The sequence below is a fragment of the Neofelis nebulosa genome, chromosome 11, assembly GCF_028018385.1.
Source record: "Neofelis nebulosa isolate mNeoNeb1 chromosome 11, mNeoNeb1.pri, whole genome shotgun sequence".
Lineage (NCBI taxonomy): Eukaryota > Metazoa > Chordata > Mammalia > Carnivora > Felidae > Neofelis > Neofelis nebulosa.
This window is the reverse complement of record NC_080792.1, coordinates 45,151,022-45,177,161: the sequence shown is the minus strand read 5'-3', so window position 1 is coordinate 45,177,161 and position 26,140 is coordinate 45,151,022. Positions and strand designations below refer to the sequence as shown.

The following is a 26,140-nucleotide window of genomic DNA, read 5'->3' as shown; positions in this document are numbered from 1 at the left end:
GCTCATCACAGTACCAAAAAAATCCTTGTAAAGGTATGATATTTATAGATTATCCTGCTTCCTTACATTAGATATATTGTGTAGTTATTTCTGTAATGATTAATCAGCTAGACAGTCAATAACTATTTGGATGATTGATTTTTTCCCCTTCATTATGTATTATCCGGGCACCTGATGTGTTGCTTTTGTACAATGTATCTTATAGAAAGGATAATACTGCTTCCATAAAATAGTAAAATTCTATGGCTAACAGAAAGGTCTATAAAACACTAGCAATACATATATATTCTAAAAGGAATATGATCTGTTTCTTACAGATAGTAGTTTGTAAGCCAAGCACTCATGGCTAGCTCCAAGCAATCTCATGCAAATATTTATTAAATTCTCCTATGTGCTCCCTCTCTCTTCTTTTGTTTCACATTCTAGCCCATCTGTGCTTAGCCTGCAACCATTTAATAGAGAAATAACATGAACTAAAACAGCAGAGGTGCTAATCTACAAATCTTAGTTTAAAAAAGGAAAATAAATCTGCAAAAATATCTACTGACAAAAATCATATAGTAGGCTCTTAAGGCATTTTCAAAAGAACACACCACAAAAATAGTGCTCATATTACAATATCAAAAGGACTGCCTAAGGTAGTTATTGAAATAAGTACAGATACATTGGGAAGCCTGAAATGATGCCAACAAAGCAAAGCAGGAATTATATATAACTGAAAATTAGCATTTCATAAAAAAAAGCAGGAAACACAACAAAACATGTAAAAAAAAGTATTGTAAAACTTTAAGAATAGTACAAAATTATGAATAATTAGAGATGCTTTTACTGCTATTATTGCACTGGTTGATTTTAATTAATTCAGTTAATTAATCAAGGATTAGTTAAATAGGGGCAGATTGACTCATGTATTTCCTCTTCAAACTCTTCTAAAATAAAGGCAAAGAAACTAGGGGAAAAATGTACAAAGATATAGATAAGGGAAGAGGAGATGATTGTAAGACAGAGAAAAAAATGAATTTTTAGAAAATGAAATTCATGCAGCAGAGGGATAACTAAAAACACTATAAATGTTGAGTTCAAAGTGTTTTCATAGATACCAACAAGAAAGAAGATGCTGTGTGCTATAATACCTAGGAAAGGTGCACTATGTTGCCTAGAAGAAGGAAGGCAAGAGAGAGGTAGTGGATAACCAGAAAAGAATCAAGGCAAAGAACAGGGGAAAAACAAAGCAAAACTAAACAACAAAAACAACAAATTCAAATGAACCATATTTTATATCCTTAGAGACATAAGAAAATATATTGGTTCCATCAAAGCAGGTCAGGACCCTATATTTAATAAAAAGATGGGAAAACAAGATGGGGGCAAAAAGCCAAAACTCTTGCAAATAAAAAATATAACCAAAAGAAAACCCAACCTACAGGTTACAAGATAAGTTAGGATGCCTTCTTGGAAGGCAGAATAAAAGGACAAAGAGATGGAAAACTGGACAGGAAAAAAAAATCTAAGAGATTTTTTGATCTCTTAATCTAAGAGATTCAACATCTGAATAACTTGAGTTCCAGACAGAACTGAGAAAACACAATATAGATCATTAGCGATAGAATTCAAGAAAATTCCAGGGAATGGAGGACATGAATTTGCAGATTTAAAGGGATCTCAAGTACTTGGCACAATGATGAAATAAACATATCAAGGGAGATCATGCTGACATTTCAGAACACTAGGAATAAAGTAAAGATTCCAAGTGTTATCAGAAAGAAACAAATGGATCACATCCAGGGGATCAAGAATAACAATGATGTCAGGCTTGTTGACGGCAACACTGGAATGCAGAATAAGGCAATGGAACAAGAATGTCTTCAAAATTCTCAAAGAAAATCATTTTCACTTAAAATTCTTAAATGCTGCCAAATTCTATCAAAGCCTCATCAAAGGTATGGGTAGAACAAATATTTTCAGGCAAGTTCTCAAAAAAACTTACCTCTCCAAAGGAGAGGACCTGATGAAGCAAGGGCATAAGAAGAAAGGGGATACAGAAAACTGTAGGTCCAGAAAAGGAGAGAGATGACACGAGAGAAGTTTCTGATTAGTAGCAAAAGGATAAAAGCTGTGTAATAGGTGTAGAGGGTAAGCAGTTCACAATGGAGCAGAAGAGAGGTTTGGAAGAAACTTTTAGAAAGATAAAACTGGTAGACTAGCTGATTTGTCTGAACATCTAGAGAGGAAACTTAAACAATGATGAAGTTTGACCAAATCAGTGATAAGAACAGAACATGAAGCAAATAAAAGAGCGTGACACTATTAACTTTAGGGAAAATAGAAAATGTAGGAAAGGAAAAAATGAGATTGAAATGCATGGCTACACTGTGGATAACATATAGACATCCATGGTAAAGAAAGCACTGAATATGTAAACAAAATGCTATCACTACATTGGGAGGATAGTAGGATAGGGGGGTCAAGGACCAATGTGTGTGCTAAAATGAGGAAGGAAGAAGGACTTGCATTGTGGTAAAAAGTCAATAGAAATAAGGCCTAAAACTAAAATATCAAGTTCAAAAATGTAGGTATTGTTTAGAGACAAGGAAGTAATACCAAAATACGGAAGTTCACATGACTAATAACTGGCAGAACCAGAATCCAACTTTAAGTTCATCTGTCCCCAAATTATATTCTTTCCACTAAACTTAAGTGTACCCCTCAAATACAGTGATGCCAAAATTATGAGATTTCTTAAAATTTGCTCAAAATGAGCTCATTTACTTTTTTATTTGTTACCAAAAATCAGAGCTGACTAAATAAATGAAAAACCGAACTAAGATATAAGGGGTTATTTGTCTTAAGAAAATATCCTATTTTCTCCAACATAGGGAAATCCTTTTATAACATTTACCCACAACTTAGGAACTTACAAAAGTGGACATCAAAACTGAAATATTCTGATTATCTGTTATTTGGTCATCCAGAAAACCACAGAAAACCTCCTTTTTATAGCGACAAGTTATTTCTTTCTTGCTATTACAAAATATGTCCTCTATGTTCCTGATCATTTCCTCCATTGACCTGTTGACCATTCTCCAAGGTCTCACATCTCTGGCTCCTGTGGTGATTATTGCTTGTTCAACCTTTAACAATCTCACCCATTTCTCTTTTTTTTTCTTCCTGGAGTTCTGCTTTCTCTTTTCTGCTCAGTCCCCCATGAAATGATCTAATTTCTGTAAAGATGAAAAGTTTAACCCATGTTCCAGTTCTAATATAACTCACCTATTCTGCTTTCACATTTTTAAATGTCTACCTGATATTTCATTATATGTTTTACCATTCCTCATACTTCTTAACTGTTCCAAATTTCTTATACTGACAAACAAGGCCCTTCCTAATCTAGATTTTGATTACTTCTTTAGTTTTATCACTCATACCTTGATCTCAAACTCTACTCTTAAGGTGGGATAAATTATTTAAATTCTTGAAAACTAACTGCATTCATTCTTGTCTGTGGGCACACACACATTCTTTCCTTTCTTTTTCAGATCCTCTGCCAACCTCAAGCTGGTCCTTGCTTGTTCCTTAGGACTCATCTTTGAAGTGATGCTGTTCATGGTACCCCACATGCTAAACACAGTGCCTTAGGTATAGTGAGTGGTATATAAAGATGTATGGAATAAATGAATAAAAAGGCTCCTGTGTAGATAACTTATCTCTAGATAATCTCTTCAATTCAACACAAATAATGCTGCTTCATCGGTCTCTCCTGAGTATTGTTTATTAAATGATTTTCCTTTGCTTAAAAAGCCATTAAATTTTGGCTTGTTGTTTGTTGCTTGTTGTTGTTTGTTGCTGTTGTTGAACTAAAGTGGAAATACCTCTATCTGCCTTTTAGACTCTTCATCCGGTGGTCACTATACCTCTGCAACCTAATTTCCTGCTGCCCCCCCAACAGAAAGCCCCCTCTCTGGTCTACTGATTCCTGAGCACTCCCTGCCCATCTATACATCCATCAGTTTGTTTTTTTCTCTTTACAACATCTATTTTGGAACTTTCTTCTTTTTGGACGCTCTATCCTATAAATGAACAGCTCAAGGCCAACATATCTCATAAGGCCTTGGAACTACTCTAGCCCATACTGATGACAATAACAACACTTCAGTCATTTATCATGTGTATTTTGAGAATGTTATTTGACAGATCTTCTTTAGATACTGGACACAAAAGTAAGCTGGGAAAAGGCAAGAAAACAAGTTAAAACAAATTAGACATATGATTGCAAACTGTGACAAATGGTAAAACTAAGGGGCAACGTAGAGAATGTTGGATATAGGTAGGGAGTTAAACATACAAGTCAAGATCTCTGTGGTAGACAGAATTCTAAGTGAAATCCCGATAGGCCCAGCCCTGTAAAATTTCCTCCCCTTATTTGTGAACAAGATCTTAATTTGCTTCTAATGGGTAGCATATGAAAAAGGTAAAGCTATTTTATAGAATTAATGTCCTAAATCAGTTGTCTTAAATTAATTAGAAGAGAGATTGCTTCAGTCATGAAAAAGAAGGAAATTCCACTGTTTATGACAACATAGATGAACTTGGAGGACATCATGCTAAGTGAAATAAGACAGACAGAGAAAGCCAAATACTATATGGTCTCACTTTTGTAGGGAATCTAAAAAAACAAACAAACAAAAACAACACCAAATAACAACAAAAAAAGAACTCGCAGAAACAGACCAGAATAGTGGTTACCAGAGGCCGAGGGGTTAGGAAAATGGGGAGTTGCTGTTCAAAGTGCTAAAGCCCTCAGTTATAAGATAAGTAAGTTCGGGGGATCTAATGTATACCATGGTGTCTATAGTTAATGACACTATATTGTGTACTTAAAAATTGCTAAGAGAGTAGATCTTAAGCATTCTTACCATACATACACAAAAAAGGTACCTATGTGAGGTGATAGATATAATAATTAACCTGACTGTGATAATCATTTCACAATGTATATGTACATCAAATCATCATGTTGTACACAACAAAAAAGATAAAATAAAATGGAGAGTATCTTGGGTAGGTAGGACTTAAGCAGGGGATCCCTTTAAAAGAAGTCCAAGACTTCCCTGGAGCTAGAGATGCTCTCCTACTGGCTTTGAAGAAGCAAAAAGCTAGCTACGAACTTCTTATGCAGAGGGGTGGCCTTTAGGAACTGAGTCTCTTAGTCCTATGGCTATAAGAAGTGAACTCTGACAATAAGCTCAACAAGCTTAGAAGACATTGGGCTTCAGATGAGAATGCAGCCCAGCCAAGAGCTTGAGTATAGCCCTGTGATACTCTGAGCAGAAGATCCGGTTAAGTTGCTTGTGACTTCACTGCAACGAAAGATATCAGAGATAAAGAGGGGCATAACATAACAGTAAACAGGTCAATTTTCCAATAAGACATAACAACCCTTAATATATATATATATATATATATATATATATATACACACATATATACATATGTATACATATGTATACATATATACATATATATGTACATTTCTATCAGAAATGTGCAGATCCAGCAGGCAAAAAAAATCATTAAAGGCATAGTTAAATAATATCATGAGTCAACTGGATATAATGGACAGCGATAGTACTTCATTCAACAATAGCAAAATACACATTCTTCTCAAGTGTACATGGAACATTTACCAAGATAAGCCACATTCTGAGCCATAAAACAGGCATTAAAATTTTTAAAAGAATAGAAATCATAGACTGTCTGCTTTCACATCACAATGGAATTAAACCACAAATCAATAATAGAAAGATGGCTGGGAAATTCCAAAGTACTTTGAGATTAAACAACACATCTCTAAATAACATGTAGGTCAAAGAAGAAATCACAAGAGAAACCTAATATTTTGAACTAAATGAAAATAAAAATACAACTTATCAAAATTTGTGGTATGTCAGAAAATAAGTACTTAGAGAGAAACCTAAAGCACTGAATGAATACATTATCCAAAATCAAACATCTAAGTTCCTACGTAGAAAATTAGAAAAAGAAGAGCACATTAATTCCAAAGTAAGTAAAAGAAAAGAAATAATAAAAATTAGAACAGAAATCAATGAAATTTAAAACAGGAAATCAATAGAGAAAATCAACAAAACCACAAGCTGGTTCTATGAAAAGATCAATGAAATAAAAAAGTTTCTAGCCAGACTAATTAAGAAAAAAAGACACAGGAAACATGGCTAATATCAGAAATAAAAGAGAGAACATCAATATATATCCCGTGGAAATTAAAAGCAAATAAAGAAATGTTATGAACAACTCCATGCCCACAGATTTGATAACCTAAACAAAGTGGATTAATTCTTTGAAAGACACAATCTGCCAAAATTCACACAAGAAGAAATAAATAGCCAATCCTAATAGGCCTATATCCATTAAAGAAATTGAATCAATAGTTAGTAACCTTCCAAAACAGAAAGCACCAGGCCCAGATGGGTTCACTGGTGAATTCTACCAAACACCAAAGGTAGAAATTATACCAATTCTTTACATTTTCTGTCAGAAGACAGAGGTAGGGAATAATCTCTAACTCTGTCTGTGAGGTCAGCATTACCCTAATACCAAAACCAAACAAAGCCATTACAGGAAAAGAAAATTTACAGAGCAGTATCTCTGATGAGAATAGATGCAAAATTTTTCAACAAAGTATTACCAAATCAAATCCAACAATGTATAAAAATAATTATACACAATGACCAAGTAGAATTTATCCCACATCTGCAAGCTGATTTAACATTTTGAAAATCAATTAATGTAACCCATCACATCAACAGGCTAAAAAAGAAAAATCACACGACTGTATTAATAGATGCAGAAAAAGCACTTGAGAAACTCCAACTCCATGATAAAAATTCTCAGTAAACGAGAGATAGAGAACTTCCTTAACTTGATAAAAAATATCTATGAAAACCCTTCAGCTAACATTATACGTAATAACGAGAAACTCAAGGCTTTCCTGCTAAGATCAGGAACAAGGTAAGGATGTCTCTCCTCTCATTACTGCTTTTCAACATCATATTGGAAACCCTGGTTAATACAGTAAGATTTTAAAAAAGGAAACAAAAGGTATACAGTTTGGTAAGGAACACATAAAACTGTCTTTGTTTGCAGATGACATGATCACCATCTATGTAGAAAAAAAAAAGACAGAAAAACCTCCTGGAACTAATAAATGATTAAGATTGTAGGTTAGGTTAATATACAAAATATACAAAAGTTAATCACTTTTACTACATATCAGCAATGAACAAGTGAAATTTCAAATGAAAAACAAAATGTTATTTGCATCAGTTGCCCCCACCCCCAAATTAAATACTTTGGTATAAATATAACAAAATATGTATAAGATCTGTATGAAGAAAACTACAAAATTCTGATGAAAGAAATCACAGCACTAAATATGTGGAGTGATATTCTATGTTATGGATAGGAATACTCAATATTGTCAAGATATCAGTTCCTCCCAACTTGATCTATAGATTCAATGCAATTCCAATCAAAAATCTCAGTGAATTCTTTGTGGATATCAACAAGCTGATTCTAAAGTTTACATGACAGACAAAAGACTCAAATAGTCAAGACAATATTTAAGAGGAAGAACAAAGTTGGAAGAGTGGGACATTACTCCACTTCAAGACTTAATGTAAAGCTACAATAATCCAGACATCATGATAATGGGGAAAGAACAGAAAAATAAGTCAATGGAACAGAATAGAAAACCCATATTAGACCCCTTTAAATATAGTCATCTGGTTCTTGACAAGGGAGTAAATTCAATAAAACAAAGATAGGTTTTTTTTAACAAATTATGTTGGAATAACTGGACATTAATGTGGAAAAACAACGAACCTAGACATAGAACTTACACCTCTCACAAAAATTAACCTAAAATGGATCACAGACTTAAATGTAAAAAAAAAAAAAATTATAAAACCCCTAGAAGATAACTTGAGAAAATGTAGGTAGACCTTAGGCATGGTGTTGACTTTTTAGATCTAAAACCAAAGGCACAATTCATGAAGGAAAGAATTAATAAACTGGACTTCATTAAAATTAAAAAATTTGGGGGCACCTGGGTGGCTTGGTCGGTTGAGCGTCCGACTTCGGCTCAGGTCATGATCTCACGGTCCGTGAGTTCAAGCCCCGCGTCGGGCTCAGTGCTGACTGCTCAGAGCCTGGAGCCTGTTTCAGATTCTGTGTCTCCCTCTCTCTCTCTGCCCCTCCCCTGTTCATGCTCTGTCTCTCTCTGTCTCAAAAATAAATAAATGTTAAAAAAAAATTTTTTTTTAATTAAAAAATTTTGCTCTGTGAACATCATCATGAAAATGAAAAGACAAGTCACACACTGGGATAAAATATTTGCAAAAGATTTACCTGATACAGGATGGTTATCTAAAATAAACAAAGAATTTTTAAAACTCAGCAATAAGAGAGTAAACAATTAACAAATGGCCAAAGAACTTAACAGACACCTCACCAAAGATACACAATGGCAAATAAGCATATCAAAAGATGCTCCATATCCCAGGTCATCAGGGAAGTGCAAACTGAGACAACAATAGGGGCACCTGGATGGCTCAGTCAGTTAAGTCTCCCAGACTTAGCTCAGGTCAAGATCTCATGGCTCCTGAGTTCGAGGCCAGCATCAGGGTCTGTGCTGACAGCTCAGAGCCTGGAGCCTGCTTCAGACTCTGTGTCTCCCTCTCTGTCTGCCCCTCCCCTGCTTACGCTCTGTCTCTTTCAAATAAACATTAAAGAATTTAATAAAAAAATTTTTTAAAAAATCACACTGTATGTTAGCCAATTTGACAATAAATTATATTAAAAAATTTTTAAAAATTAAACAAGACAACAATAAGATACACCTATCAGACTACGCACCTATCAGAAAGGTCAAAACACTGACAACGTCAACTGCTGATGAGAATGTGTACCAACAGAATTCTCACGCGTTACTGCTGGGAATGCAAAATGGCAGTTACTTCAGAAGGCAGTTTGGAAGTTTCTTAGAAAACTAAACATACTGCTACCATAGAATCCAGTAATCATGCTCCGTGGAATTTACCTAACAGAACTGAAAACCTAGGTCTACATAAAAACTCACCCATGGATGTTTAAAGCAGCTGTGTTCATAACTGCCAACGCTGGAAGTGACCAAGATGTCCTTCATTAGGTGAAGAGATCAACGGTAGTCCTTCCAGACAATGGAGCATCATTCGGTGCTGACAATAAATGAACTATCACGCTATGAGAGCCATGAAGGAAACTCACGTGTATATTACTTGGTGAAAGAAGTCAGTCTGTAAAGGTTATACACTATATGATTTCTACTATGTGGCATCCTTGAAGAAAAGGCAAAAGTATGTAGACAAAAAGATCAATGGCTGCAGGGGTTAGAGAAGAGGGACGTATGAAGTGGTGGAGTACACAGGACTTCTAGTGCAGTAAAATCACCCTGTATGATATAGAATGCTGGGCGCATGTCATTATAAATCTGTCCAAACCTGTAGAATACGTAACATGGAAAGGGAACCATAATGTAGACTACGGATTTTAGGTGATAACAATGTGTCCTTGTAGGTTCCTCAATTGTAAGAAATGCCCACTCTGGTGGCGGAAGCAGGTAATGGGGAAGGCTCTATGTGTATTGGGATATGTGTGGCAGGGAGATATGGGAAATCTCTACCTTCTACACAACCTGAAACTGCTGAAACTGCTTTAAAAAATAAAGTCTATCTAAAAATAGTGAGAGAAAGAACTCCATTTCAGTTAAACAAGTTCAAGCCATTAACTGTAAAGAATAGCTACCAAATTCTGAATAATCTGGAGAGAAACAGAGAGGTTGAGAATTGGCACAGAAAACTGGCAAACCTTGAGCTGGATGCATATTTTCCTGAACATAATATCATGGTTCCAAAAGACTGTCCATCAAACCTTAGATTGGGACAATGAGATTTAGAGCAAAGCAGGCTGTAAGGAATGTGGATGTTTCCCTACTGAGACTCCGAATGACTAGGGATGCAGGGATGGAGAAGATACCATACCATCTACTCTTCTTATTAGCTACGGAGTGATCTCCCAGCTCAGGGTACTGTAGGAGAAGAAATAAGGGAGGCCACAACTTCTAAATTACAACACAGAATTAGAAGCTTGAATGTTTAAACATGAGAGCAAATGGAACAAGCCGGGTGAGACAGTGTATTCTAGATATGACCCTGGAGCTGCAGACTTTCCCACTATACCAGCTCCTGCAATTCTACATCCTCAGCTCCCACCAAGAATGGGGGGAAAATGAGAAAATGGCTATGGACTAGAGACATAGGTGCCAGACAACAGGACAGGGTGATGACGGTGGAGGAATGGGGATAATAATCAGGCGAACAAAAATTCAGGGAGGACAAGTCCATAGGAGCCATCCAGGAATAAATTCCTTGAAAATAAAATCCAGCCAAGCACAAAATAAATCAAAGTAACTTTGAAAGGGAAACGGTAATGAAAGGACTGTTTTGAGCACTGATTTCATTTAAATATGAAAATATAAAATTTGACATAATAGTACAAATACAACAAAAATCTTAGACAAGGAAAGGGAATAGAAGGATCCATCACCTTATTTTTATTTTGTTAACATACAGTAAAACTGACTCAAGGTGCGGGGGGTGGGGGCGCTGCATCGAGTGTTATAAATGTACAGGGTTCATAGAGAATCCTCTCCTATATTTTATTTTACTACTAAGGTGCTTTTTCTAAGCAGCTGAGTAGATGCCACAAAAGCAAAAACCAGTTAATCAGTAATTCCAGCTTGTGCTGACAATGAGACTTCTCAGGTAGTGATTAGGTATTTCTTTCTTTCTGATAACTATGATTTTGAGTGTAGTTTAGTTCCCTTCTGGAGACAGGTTGCACAGTGCTCTTTTGCTATTTCTTCTGTAATTGCTATGTTTTGAATGTAGGTACAAATAGAACAACAACACTATTTTCCATTGTTTGTTTAACTTATCCTTTCTGAGACTTTAGGTAAAATGACCTATTAAACATCATGAATGAAAAATAGTTACATACTTGGTCTAGAGTTCTGCATTCCTTGTGCAGGGAATTCAAATATACTTATAACATCTAGAATTATTCCCCAAGGCACAATCTTTTACATGGATTTATTATCAAAAGGTTCTATTTGTGCAAAGTCTTATTATCATATGTGTATATTCAATAAACTTGGGGAGTACAAATAGCTTCCAGCTAATAATTACCTACACAAATTGTTCGCATAGCTGTTCTCTTTTAATGCCAAATTCTTCTACATGGAAGTCCGCTTTCCCTATTGCTATAAATTCTAACAACTCTTAACTTCCGTTATTCGTGGTCTTGGAAATTTTTTAAAAATATGAAATAAAAATATATTAACAGTTTAATAAGATCACAAAATTCAATTTCACCCAGTTCTCTCAAGTCTTAAACTTTTCAGTGGTACGGGTATCCACTGTCTTAATACTGATATAAATATAAGCTATATAAGTAGTTTGGGGTGTGGTATACAGGGACGGTGGTACAAAATCTATTATTTCCTTTATTTGAAGATAATCAAGACTTTTAAAGAACCAACTCCCTCCCCACAATGATTTGTTATTGTTTTCCCCTTATTAAAACAATGCCAAGTTAAGCTGATTATTCATTTTTGTCTAAATATAAGCTGAAGATGAGTTATATTTTTTTTCTAGTGAGAAGTTCCTATCACAGTGAAATTTAGCCTCAACATCGTATATGCTAGCAGCATCTAGAGACTGCTTTTTCAAATTTTTCAGGAATTCTAGTCTCTTCTTGTTATAAATTATAATAACTTTAAACTGTCATATAAAAGATAAGGGGAAAGAACTCAATATTTGTATCTTTGGTTTATTGTATCTTAAAATATAAGAAGGTCTAGAAGTTCTTTTTTTTTTTAAACATTTATTTATTTTTTGAGAGAGAGATAGAGCAAGCAGGAGAGGGGCACAGAGAGAGAGAGAGAGAGAGAGAGAGAGAGGGAGAGAGAGAGTTGTAAGCAGGCTGTGCACTGTCAGCACAGAGCCACGTACAGGGCTTGATACCCTGAACCATGATATCATGACCTGAGCAGAGATCAAGAACTAGATGCTCAACCAACTGAGCCACCCAGGAGCCCTGTTTTCTTGTGGGTTTTAGTCATCTATCAAGAAGCACCACTACACTTGGTCTGGTTTTGTGAAAGGTACATCTCCTAAGCAGCCCTAATTGTTATCATAGGACCATGCAAAATATTCTTACGGGGACCTGAGGACAAATATTCCACCATACACCTTAATGGGAGGATAACTATTTTAAATAGTTATTTTGAAGTTGAATCTTTTCTGAAGAGATAATTTATCACAAATTTTGTAAGGATTTTTAACTCAACTTCTTTTATTTTGTGCCTCATATAGAATCAACCCTCACTTTACTGATTAAGCAGAGAGCTTTATTTTTTGGTAGTTGTAACTGTATGGTACTGGGCTTTAGGTACCTGCTTCTAATACATGAACACTAACTGTGCTTGCCCACCTTCCAGACAATCTACAGTTGAGAATCACAATGGATTCTAAATTTTACTGGGGCCCTGGCCAGATCTATTTTACACTGCATGTTGCATTCTGTTATGTTGTGCATCTTGTAGTGACAATCATCAGTGGTTTCATTGTTCTACAGGCAAACACCACAGGATAGATTGTCTCCTACGTTGCCTAAAACGTATTCTCTTAAGGACAGCTTTTCTGAAGTGTGTAAATATAACTTACAGATTGTTGTGGAATGATGAATGGAGATATTTCGATACTTTGGAGAGGACACGTTACTAATGGACTAAAGAACTTCCAAACATCCTCGCTCGCTTCCATACATGACAATGATCTCATCTGTTGCACAGCTGGCTTAAAATGACAGAGTATTTTACCCAATTTTTATTTTTAAAAACATCTAACCTACAGAAAAGTACCAATAACATGGTGAATACTATACAATCATTATCTATATTAAACAACTGCTAATATTTGCCACATTTGCTTCTCTCTCCAACATTTAAAACAATTTTGCTGAACCGCTTCAAAGGAAGTTGCAGAGATCGCGAGATTTCACCTGCAAATGCTTTCAAATATATCCTTTCCCCAAAAAGACATTCTCCTGCACAACCCCAACATGATCATCATACTAAGGAAATTTACCATGGATGTGATACTATTCTATGATCTACAGCCCATATTGAGATTCCTCCAACTGTCCCAATAGTAGCCTGTATAGCTCCACTCCCCACCCCCAAACCAGAATCTGATCAAGAAGGATACCTTGCCAGTTAGTTCCCAGTCCCCTTTAATCCTGAACAATTTTGTAGGATTCTTTGTGTGTGGCACTGACATTTTTGAAGTATCCAGGTTGATTATATTGAAGAATGTCTTCTAGTTTGGAGTTGTCAGATTGCTTCCCTATGATGTGAAACATTTTTGGCAGAATAACTTCTCAGGTGATTATGTACCCTACTTCATATGTGTGTCATATCACATGATGTCAATTCGTCCCGCTTGTGGCGACATCAAGTGTGATCACTTGGTTAAAAGCTGGTATCTGCCAGATTTCTTCTTGTAAAGGTATCTTGCCCACTTTGTAATTAATAAGCAACCTGTGAGATGACATTTAGACATAGCATGAATACCATGTCCCCCAAAACCATTCACTCTGGATAATCCCTTGATGACTCTTTATTAGAGTGTTGCAAAACTGTGACTTTATAATCCCATCATTTTTTAAAAATTATTAGCTTGTACTCTTCAGTGAAACAGGGCTTTTCCTTCTAACCACCACCGTCTGCATATACACATGCGCTACGGGCTCGTGCTTCGTTTCCTATTCGATGTGCTCTAATCCATCACATACGTTATTAGTGTTTATGCTCAAATGATCCCACATTGGGCCTTGAAGTGGGAGTCCCTTAAACCTGGCTCTTAAGTCCCTCGGATGTGTCTCCATCAGTTCTGAGCGACTCCTTATTTTCTGGCACAGAGTGTTCCAGGCTTGGCAGCTTCTCCCCTCAACTAGTCAAAGCAAGAAGGCTTTAAATAAAAAGGAGACAAACTCAACTCAATTTTAATACAGCAACTGGAATTTAGGCACCAATATTAAAACAGTATCTAAACATAGTAAGTGCCAAGTAAGTAGGTATCTTCCTTAACTATTTCAGCCATAGTTTGAAGCTTCTGTGCCATTCTTAAAAATACTTTTTTTTGTTTTTGTTTTTGTTTATTTTTGAGAGAGACAGAGACGGAGTGAGAGTTGGGAGGGGCAGAGGGAGACAGAGAATTCAAAGCAGACTCCAGGCTCTGAGCTGTCAGCACAGAGCCTGACACAGGGCTCGAACCTACAGACCCCAAGATCATGACCTGAGCTGAAGTCGGACACTTAACTGACTGAGCCACCCAGGCAGCCCTAAAACACTTACTTTTAATTTATAACCTAGATTTTTATGTTACTCTTTCAATTCCATATATTTATTCTCATTTTAATTTTTGTTCTCCTTCATCCGGCTTATCTCCATACAGGGGCCATACGGACAGGTAACCTCCAAAAGGTTTTCCTCTTCTTTTCTCCAACATAATACAATCTTAGATCATTGTCTAATGCCAAAATATGCACAAACAGCACAGCATAAAACTCCCATAAGATGAAGCCTTTTAAAATTTCTATAATTATCAAGAGACTTCATATGGCATAGGAAATAATGTAAAGTAATGCTTGCTTAAGCTTTTTTTTGAGGGGAGAGGTAAGGAATTCAATAGCAATTCAATTTCTTTACTTTCTAAGAAAATGTAGCACTACTTAAGTCACCTCTGAATGAATCAGTATTATAATACCAGAAATTGAAGAAAGAGGAGAGTGATATTTGAGGAGATCAAAAAGAAAAAGGTGGGGCTTCAAAGCTTTCAAGTTTTTATTTGTGTGTTTTCATCAGAATGTGAGGGTGGGTGTGAGCGGGTGTCTGTGTATAGTGTATTTGTATGCACGGATACACGTGGGGTTAAAGACAGGGATGTCCAGTCCACGTTTCTTCAGCAAATACTTACTACACTGCCACGATGACCAGGCACTGCAGTGTTTTCTAGGAATAGAAGGACCGTCAAAACTACACACTCTACCCTAGTGGTTGATTAAATAATTACACAAACGATTGTGAATTTGCAACCATTTGGGTGAAAGATAGGAATACATAAATATGGACACGTGTATGCATACAAACATATACATGTATATGTATATTACAAGGAGATTTGGCTCACTCTAGGGAGGAAGAGATGGTTCACTTGAGAAAATGACATTTGGGTTCGTATTTGAAGTACTAACTAAGAGTTAAGGGGACAATATTTTGGTACGTGTGTTCATGGGTGTGGAGATGGGAGGGAGCATGGCAAGTCAAAGCAACTAGAAGAAAGCCAGTCAGTTGAAGCAGAGGGAAAGGGTGGGAACATCAAAGAGGTGAGACTGGAAGGGCCCAACATTGATGGATTTTAAAAAACCAGGTGCACAGCTTTGGGCTTTACCAAGTAATGGTAACCCATTTGAAGTGGTATGTGTAGTTAAAACAGTGATAATTGCAATTGCATTTTGAAAAGGCTTCTCTGGCACGTTACTGGAGGATGGAAATGCAGGGAAGCATTATTGGATGCCAGGAGACCAGGGATGTAGGCCCTGTGGTTCTGTACACAGTGGAGGGTGAAAGATTAGACTTGGGTGGTGGCCTGAGGAAGATTTGTAACACACTTAAAAAAAAAGTATTATTGAAATGCAATTGACATACGGTGTTATATTAGTTTCAGGTGTACAATTTACAACATACTTTGGAGGTAAAAATTAACAACTGGGTGAAGGCTTTGATATGAGGTAAATGAGAGGGGATGTCAGGGATAAAATGGGAGATTGGGAGCTGGGGAAATCTGGAGGTTGTTGGGATGAGATGGGAAAAGATCACAAGTTTGATTTTGACATGTTTTACTTGATGTTTCTTTAAGACAGACCAGAAGTGGGGCGCGTGGGTGGCTCAGTCAGTTAGGCATCCGACTCTTGATTTTGGCTCAGGTCATGATCTCACAGTTCTTGAGAGATCAATCCCTGTGTCAGGCTCTGTGCTGTCAGTGCAGAGCCTCCTTGGGATTCTCTCTTTCCCTCTTCCTCTGCTCTCCCCTACTGGTGCATTCACTGTCTCTCTCAAATAAATACGTAAACATTAAAAAAAAAAAAAAAAGACAGATTAGAAGAAATACCAAACACATAGCTGGGTCTACAAGTGGGGAACTTAGTGGGACTTCTTGAGAGGTAATTATGTCTTAAGGAGTGTTCTGCATAAAATATATGCCAATAATTTCCAGGAATTCTAATTGAAGAGTAGTTAGTATAGATATGTTGGGAAAATTCAAGGTGAACCAAAGTTCTAAGGTATTAGATAAACAATCTCTCCTACTTCGGAGTCTGGTAATTTGCAAATCCATTTCTATTCTAAATGCTGTTATAACTCTCTGAATTGCAAAATCTGAAAATATGAGTCTCCTGGACTTTTTAGCAAACCACAGAAGTGATAATGTAAGTATAGGATAAATACCTAAAATATTTAACAATCAGTACATTTGGATTCTGGCCACAAATAACCAGTAAGACCATCCCACTGCATCTAGCTGACTGCCAACCCCATCCCAGTAATGGTGTCTCATTCTCTAATGGTAAAAGTTCCTAATTGAAAACAGAGTGCAAATATTAGAAAGTAAAAGAGTGTTAATGGTTCCTGCTTTTAGTCCAATAATGTCGTTCACACATAAGCATTTTTTTTAATACGTTGAGAAAACTAATTGGAGGGGAATAAATTACCCTCACTCTAATCTGTTCAAAGAAGGCTGTGGGAAAATCAAATTTATTTAGAGATATGTTCCTAAAACATCATGCCTGCATTTCAATTTTGGAATTTCTTTTTTAAAGTAGATAATCAATGCCATCACTTTATTTAAATCTTCACAGACTTGGGGCGCCTGGGTGGCGCAGTCGGTTAAGCGTCCGACTTCAGCCAGGTCACGATCTCGCGGTCCGTGAGTTCGAGCCCCGCGTCGGGCTCTGGGCTGATGGCTCAGAGCCTGGAGCCTGTTTCCGATTCTGTGTCTCCCTCTCTCTCTGCCCCTCCCCCATTCATGCTATGTCTCTCTCTGTCCCAAAAATAAATAAAAAACGTTGAAAAAAAAAAAAATCTTCACAGACTGTATTTGCTTCAAGTAACGTGTACCTATAAGTCACAGCTCTAATTTTCTCTGTGATCATAAAGGAAACAATAAAAATGACTACAAAGCTAAGTGAACTCTGAGCTTCTTGCTTCTGAAACTAATGGAAAAGCGAATAGTACATTCTTCGTTTGAATTGACAAAATTGTCTTATTTCGCTTTCCCATTTTCACATATTGCTAACAGAGGCTTCTGAAATTTCTTTCACTACACTGACTGGATGTATTCTTCCTTTTCTTAACCACATTCTTTAGTGTGTTAGATCTCAGTTTAGGGTAGTAGTGAAGTGCGATAGTAAAAGGGGGTACAATGAGGCCAGGGACTGGAAGAAGTCGGATCTGTTTATTCCGGCAAAAAAAAAAAAAAAAAAAAAAAAAGGTTTTTCTGTTGAATGGTGGAGTTAACAGTGCAAAGAGGGAGGAGGGCTTTGCTTTCACAATCTCTGCCTCTATTCCCTAGAAGAGTAAAAAGCATAACAAGAAAAGGCAGATTTCCAATAAAATTTCACTGCCTACGCAGATCTTTGTGCTGCTCAAATGAAAGAAACTCCTTACTTTCCTTATCACCTCCACAATTCAACACCCTCAATTTCACCTTCTCTCAATTCCCACTGCGCCATCACACTCTTATTAGAAATTGTAACAAAAGTAGACCAAATAAAGTTAGGGGTCAGTCTGAGGTTGAGCGTTGGGCCATTCAATTGACCAAGAAGCTTCCAGTAAGAATGAACAATATACAGCAGAACAATCATAGATTAAATTGTGTTGTGCACAACTGCTGCAGCCCCTCTGTAGGAAAAGCTATCCCTCATGACTGGGTAAATGCCCTTCCCAGTAGAATCTTGTGATTGCGTGAAAACAATTGGCTATTCTTTCTCTCTCTCTCTCTCTCTCTCTCTCTCTCTCTCTCACGCACACACACACACACACACACACACACACACCATGACTTTCATGTTAACTGCTAAGAGTCTACATTAAAAAGTTTCTTTCTTTAAAAATAAGAAATACACAATGTTATAAAAGACATCTAAGATGGACATGGGAGTGGAAAGTAATCTAAGAAAATAACCAATTCTTACTTACAACTTGGTAAGTTCAAGGCGCTCACTGCAGCTAATACTGGAACAGCATTTCGTAGAACTCTTAATTCTCAAAAGCGGGTCTTACGCTATGGTCTGGTAGTGGAAATATTAGAAGTGAAAACTTTGAGTTCCCCTCTCAATTCCCTCCTTGTTTCTAGGGTCTCACGCTCTCCCGTATGTTGCATATACAGGGAATCTTCAAAACCTTCTTATTTCTCTGCAAATACTCTATATTTTGCAGAGAGCAGAGATGTCGGTGTGCTTTTAGTGTGTCAACAGTGCAGAGGCTACATACATCTAGGACAGACACCACAGCAATCTAACCACTTCTCCTGGCCCGACTCCTATATGCCAGCACAGGACACATTGATTTCAAGCAACATAAAAAAAATTCTAACACAACACTTTATTGGGGTGGTAACAGATTTTGGCCTCTTCTGTGAGCATACTTCACAGCACTGTTTTAGGGTACAACTTCCGACATTGGACCCATGCAGTTCTTTGTTTGCATAAAGATGTTTCAAGGGCATTCAAAATACAACCCCCAAATACCTCCTTTTCTGTTTTCTTAGGGCCTGAAATTACATGTGTATACCTATATGTATGTACATATGACATGTACATATATACATATACATACACACATGTGAGTGTGTATATGGTCTCTGTCTGTATGAAAGCCTTCAATGCTTTTTGGAGACCTGCATTTAAACAAGGTTCAGGCCTAGGAACACTAAAATACTAGTCAGCTTGCGTATTAGTTTGTCAACACTCATAGCCACCCACCAAAGAGAGATTTCTAAGAGAAGGGAGGACCAGAAGAAGTAAACTCTTGTAAAGGTAACAGTGACAGAAAAACATCAAAACATGAGCTGGAGTTTGATGGTCAGAGAAGGCAGGAGACCAGTGGATCAGCAGGACAGTTCCACGTAAAGAAAATAAAGATAGATGAGTAAAGGCATGAAGAATAATCCATGCCATCATAAAAATCTTGTTTATCTAGTCCTATGGCTCTCCTCAGGGTGAGAACGCCCCTAGAGAATATTTGGGAAGGGATGGGTACACTCTGGTTTGTCACAGTTACTGGGACAGGAGAGTATGGTTAGCTTTCAGTGAGGGGAAGCAATGCTAGTTAACGAAGAATTTCCCCAAATAGCCCACACAACATGCAATGTCCCACTGAACTAAACCTATAGTGAATATCAGCCTATAGAATATGGTACATAATCATAATTAAACATTTTACACGAATTTCCACTGAAAGCCCAGAGACTGACAATTAAAGTTGCTGCGGCAAGTAATTCAATCATTCCACGTAGTCTGTCTCCTAACTCCAGAATTGACAGACCACGATAGTAATAGAAAATAACCTTAAAGAGGCAATATCAGCATAAATCAATAATTTTCATTTTAGAAATGTTTTACCTGTTATTATTGATGATATGGCGGGTAACCTGCAGAATCCCTTGAAGTAGAGTTCACACTAGTAACAGGATGAAACTATTCCATAAAATAGGTTTGGAATTTTGGTGCAAGTATATTAATAGTATTTATTCTCTCGTTTGCAGAATATCACACTTCCACATTTTCTCCATCCTGACAGTCTATAATTTGACTTGGCATATTTTCCCTGGAACGATTCCCATTATATCCTTTATCACATACAAATAAGTCTGGTTTGTAATTATCCCAACACACTTTCAGTCTATCCTGTTCTTTCACCTTCTTATACTTCTTGTATAGAATGTTTTATTTGTCTTCAATCTAAATTTATTCGTTACATATACATGCAAGCGTTTGCTACTTTAATATATGCTGCAGTGAAGACATCCTCAGACATTAGTAGAGTTGCAAATCACAAATTAATTTTATTTTACTGCTCCGTTTCATTACAGATATATTTGGTAAGTAAACTATTGATGAATTACATACATTTCACAAAATGTTGGCTGTTAAAAAAGAGACTAAGAGGGTTGAGAACCACGGTCTGGTCCACAGTGAGCACTCAGTGGATGATAGAAGATAAAAAAGTCACAAGCCTTCTGCTTCTACCCCTGTACCATTTCATTTCATGACTATCGCGTGGAACTGATACTCTGATGGCCAGAAAGAGTTAACTCCCCTAACTACCCAACTTACTACATGGGAGCTGAATGAGTCAGGAGATCAGGTTTCTAGTTTCTGCTCTGCCACTAACTACCAGTGTGACCTTTAGCGGCTCACAGTGATCACCGTGGGTCCCTATTTCCTTAACTGTAAAATGAGGGCATTGGAATAAATTACTTTAAAGGTCCTTTCCAGCTCTATAACAAAATGCATAATTTTGATTCTAAGACTTAGGCAACTGATCAGAAGAAACTGATGCCTTTAACCAAGTATATAAAATATATCCTGTGGGTCCCAAATATATTTCCAACCACAATATTTCTTTTAAAATATTCAGTCTAAAGACTCAAGTCTTTAAAAAAATGTCACATCCTATAGAAAATAAAAAATGTTTCCTCAAAAATGAAGTACCCCTACACTTTCAGTAGTGAGCACATGGATTATGAGAACATAGTCACCACTCTGAGGGGGGACACCTACTTTATTACCATTCTGCTCACTGCAGTAAAAGTTACAGTTTTAGTTTTTGCTTTGAATTCTTGAAATCAAAATGATCTTCTCTGCTTTTCCAATCATATATTTTTAGCAGCTCTAACCTTCCCCACAGAGGTTTTCTAATAGCCCACAGAACTGACAATGCAACAAAATCTAGATACAACTAAACACTGACTATAAACAAGGTGTTTAACAGCCAGTGGTATGGTGTGAATCAACTTCTTGTTCAAGTAACTATTTCATCCACAACCAATTTTACCCTAGAGCTTTTGAAAAACACAATAGAAATCTGTTAAATTGCCAGTCTTGCTGAACTTCAACTATTTTATCTAACCAGGTCCTCGGTAACAGTAGATACTTGAGAGCTTCTCTTCAATGAAATGTACTTTGATTTGGAGCATAGGAACAGAGATCAAATGGGCCAAACACCTTATTCTGGTGGTGTTTCTCCTTTAGAAAGTACCTATGTAAGGCATAGGACTATCACCTTAACACATACATATGTGTATGCTTTAGTAAAACCTCATGCTTACAGATTCAGCTTAGTAAACCAGAATATTCCTGTTGGGATTTCTGGAGTACCCCACTATCATTTAAAAAAAAAAATATTAATCACCTAGCTTACATGTAAAGTGGGATTGAATTTCTCCAATTTTGATTGAATGACTTTTATTTTTCCCGGAGACATGTCTAATTCTTAAAACATATTCATTAGATAGGTATACAGTCAAGTCTTGATCATGTTTCTGTGAATTACATGTATTCTACCTCGAAGCTGCCAGGCCAGGTTTGCTTATTTCTATCACCCGGCTCATTTCTGGGCAGCCTGCCACCTCCCTTTAAATCGTTTTTGGTGTTTGAGGTATATAAACTCATTTAAAAATTAACCTAAATGAAACAAAATAATTAGAAAGGCAACTTGCCCACAATAACAATGAAACTCTTTTTTAAACCAAACATGTAATATGTTCCAAAGACAAAAACAAATGACTTTTTAAATAACCATGATTTTGGATTATCTTTGCCTCTATTCTTCTCATTAACATGAATAATTCAGGGTGCTTACTATACATAGTGAAACTATTTCCCCTCAATAATTCATTTTTAGTATTCAGAAAAGTAAGATCTAACACATCCTTATGTATTTACAAAGGTTTAAATTAAACCATATTTTTAAAGGCAACTTAACTTTCAAAATTATCTATATAGTTTGGGTTCATTCCCTTCAGTGCTATCCTGGTAATAAGTAAGGAGAATCTTATGCTTTCAAGGCAAAAGCAGTATAGAGCAATGTAGCAGGTTAGAAGGTAGAAACCTCACGTTTCTTTGGTTCTGGATGTTCTTCTAGTACATATAAAGTATTTGCAAAGTGTGGGCAAGATTGCCAATATCTTTTTCCTTAAAAATATGAAAGTGCTTTAGAACACTACACCTAGATTTGAATAAAAAGAATTTCCCAACATTCTACCTGCATCAAAGGAACAACATATTTATTACACAACTTAATTTCAAGTGCTAAAAACATCCTAACGTTCCAGGTGTAGCTACAGCAAACATCCCTAAATGTGAAAGGCTTCTTGGACTTGGGGGGCAGGACTCAAAACCCCAAATATTGTTCCACTGATGACATAAACAAGATGAGGGGTGTGAATCTACCCCCTGGTTACATACAAACCCATCCAGGTTCCCAAACACAAATATAAAGACTACTTACAGAGGCATGTTATTGATATGCTAGGCGACACCTAAACCCTGATCTATGTGGGAAACAATGTGTATATCCTAGGTCTACTTAATTTGGAGTTTGGAATATTAAGCTCCCGTTTTGTAACTTCTTCCTGGGAAGATGTTTTATCCTTCTGGAAACACAGTAAATTTTTGGAGTCACGGGGCTGTTTAATGCACTGCTTCAGAGCACCAAATGCTACCCTTGTGACCAGCAAGAAAGGGAAAGAATGTCATCAGGAGGAGCTCGCAGCTGTACTAATTCTCAGCTTCTCTTTGGTAACAAAAAGGTGGGAGTGAGGGGGGCAATCAGGTTTCACTGGAGTATACACACCAGCTTTGGCCAAAGGCTTTAAAACTTTTTTGATTTCTTCTTTCACTGAAAATAAAAGGAGAGGAGTTTATAGTATAACAAGTCAAACACGGCAGTTGCCAAACTTGGGTCAACATCAGATAGCATGGCAGGTTTCAGGATATTCATGGAAATGTATGAAATGAGGATGTATGTTTTGATACCTGTGAAAATAAAACACTGCGTTTTAAGTAAGTGGGAGAGAACAGATGGTTGGTAATGATTTAAAACATTTATGTATTTGGACTGTCACCAAGCCTCTGTATTAAAAAATATGGTGTTTAGTCAGTACATACCAACATCTATCTGCAAGGTGTTCATTTTCTAGAAGATGCTACTATAATAAAGGAGATAAAACTCAAATGAGGCAAGAGGAAAACCCTTCCTGCTTTCTCAGAGCATGCAATGTGTGCCATTTCTCATTGACTATATTCAATCAAAATGTTGTCTGTGTGACGAGAGGATTTTCATTTTTCTTCAATAACTAGTCAACTATAAGTGTCCAGGATTGTATTCCTTCTGAATGCATTGGCTAGAATTCTAATTTTGTTCTGTGTATTTGATTCACTTTGACCGAAGCCCTTAAAAACCCCTTAAGCAACAACAAAATTGGGTAGTCCAGGGTAGTCTTGCCCATGAAGAAGGATAACGGTTCTCCTTACCCTCAATTTGGTAGACAGGCATATGGTGTTATGATTATGTACTGGAATTGGCAGGTGCCAGACCACTGAATCAGGAAGACAGATAAATATTGGATATTGTCACATTGTATTTTGGTGAGTATATGTGAGTCCACAGGAAGCCTTTGTCCGTTAAACCCGGTGAAACAGTGACAGACAAAACTGTACACAGAGAGATTAATGCAATGTTTGGAGTTAAAGCGAAGAAAAATAAACACTGTGAATAATACTCTTAATTACTATCAAAACTACTGAAGCGGAGTCCCATTAAACATCTCCAGTGTTTTGATTTGGTTCTGATAACATAGTGGGGAAAAAGTCACACAAACACAAAGTATATCATGTGCTTGCCATCCCTTTCAAAACCCTGGAAGATTCGGGAACAGTTTGCCGGTGGGAGGGAACTGGGGGGTGGACCGCAGGCAGTTGAGCCAGGAGGAGCAGCCGTTCAGGCTTTGCACCTGTGAACTTACTTGGAAGTAACTCCTGACAGTCATCAGACAGAACACCTTTTAGCTCTTTAACAGAAAAGTGCTGGCAGACAGGATGTTCAAACGGTGCAGAAGAGCGAGCGGGTAACCGTGACCGTAGGAAAGTAACGGCAGCAGCAACACAACAATCACGCCGGTCCTACTCTTCCCCAACCCACTTCATCCCTCCCCCCCCCCACGCCACCCCTCCCAACTCCTTTGCTGGGGCCCGAACGACCCGGGCTCTGATTCTCCTAACTTCCCTCCCGCACTGCCCGCAGCCTTCGCGAGAGCTTTGAGCAAAGTCTTGGAGCGTGAGGCCGATGCAAAAGAGGCACCGCTGCAGAGATGCTCATCTTTCTGCCAAACACGCTGGAGGACCGGATAAACCGGCATCAGAAACTCAATACCGTGCCCTGGGTGTCCTCCTTCGAGCCTCTGCTTGCGCCAAGTGGGGGCTGGCACCGGGCATCCCGGAGCCCGGGGCGCCCCGCCGAACCCAGGAGTCCAGCACAGGTAAAGTTCGGGCGCCCGTCCTCCTCCGGCGCCCTTCTCAAAGTCCTCCTGTCCCCTCCACCTCCCGGCCACCCCGCCCCTCCAAGCAGGTCCAGTAAAGTGAACGGAAGTGGGTTCACACATTGGGTGCGGAGCGAGGGGGAGAAGGGGTACAAAGGCAAAGAAAGATGCCTCCCTCATCCGACAGAGGTGAAGCACCTGAAAAGGTGAGGATGCGCTTCCCCGCCCACGCAGACCCCTCTACCTCGGGTGCTAAGCGCTCCCCGCGACCCCGGCCCCCACCGCCCACCCCATCCCCGGCGCCAACCCGGTGCGCTCACCTCGCGAGCACCCGCCGGCCGGTCCCGCTCCTCCGGGAGCGCAGCTTCGCGGGAAACTTCCCCGCGCTCCGGGGCAAACTCGGAGGACTCCTCCCCGCCGCGCGGCGCGCGGGGAGCAGGGGCGGCGCGGAGCCCGGCGCTCGCCCTCGCCCTCGCCCGTCCGCCCGGCTGGCTGCGGCGCCGCCTCCGCTCGAGCCCGCTCCCGCTCGCGCTCCGTTCCCGCCGCGGCCGCCGCGCCCCCGCCCGCCCCGGCGGCTCCGCCTCCCGCCTTTATCTCCCCAGCCGCGCGCCGCCCGCCCCGCCGCCCGCCGCCCGCCGCTCGGCCTCGGTCGCCCTCTCTTCCCCGACTTTCCGGCTTTTGCTCCGCCGGCCCCTCGCCCTCCCTCCCGACCCCGGCCCGGTCGAGGCTCGAGTGCCATCCGGTCTTGGTCTGGGAAGTAATTATCCTCGCCCTTTCCTAATTCACCTTCCCCTCTTCACCTCTGCCCCGTCTCGGATTCCTTTCCCAGGTGTTCTACAAACACCCGAAGGACAAATCAATAGGTTGGCAGGTTATTGCAAACGTTGACTTCAGAGTCTTAGGATTCCTTGTGCTTCGCATATTGTATATATTTAGATTTATATAAACACCTTTTATATATTTATATTTATACACAGACGTATGCACATTTTGATGATGGTCGGGCGGTAGGTGCAGTTAGGAATATGTGCCGGGGGTGAGTTCAGTAGCAGGTTTCTGTAAGGCAAGGGCTTCCTTCAAAAAGAGCAGTGGCCATTTACCATATTCCAGACCTCAGAGATCTCTCAGGCCACGCAATTCAAAATCTAGCAAGCTGAAGTGGGCAGTTTGCAAAGGGCTTTGCAAAGACCCAAGGCTGGGATCAATTTTCTTTTACGGTTAAAGGAAACGAACCAACGGTTCGTGGGGATTTAAAAAGATTAAATCTTTAAAAGACTTAAAAATTAGTTCCAAACATGATGCTAGCAACAATTTGACCAAACTAGAGCCAGTAAAGTGGCCAAAACCCTTCCTTGATGGGGCGTTGA

General features: G+C 38.4%; 1 protein-coding gene across 4 annotated transcripts in view; it reads right to left on the bottom strand.

Annotated features, from left to right (window-relative positions):
- CHST9 (carbohydrate sulfotransferase 9) overlaps positions 1-25,212 on the bottom strand; it is a 242,499-nt gene extending 217,287 nt beyond the window's left edge. For all 4 annotated transcript variants that reach the window (XM_058692446.1, XM_058692448.1, XM_058692447.1 and 1 more), the window contains exon 1: positions 25,094-25,212. The gene's annotated coding sequence lies outside the window, so the exon portion shown is untranslated. The remainder of the gene's footprint in view (positions 1-25,093) is intronic.
- Between the last annotated feature and the right edge of the window lie 928 nt (positions 25,213-26,140).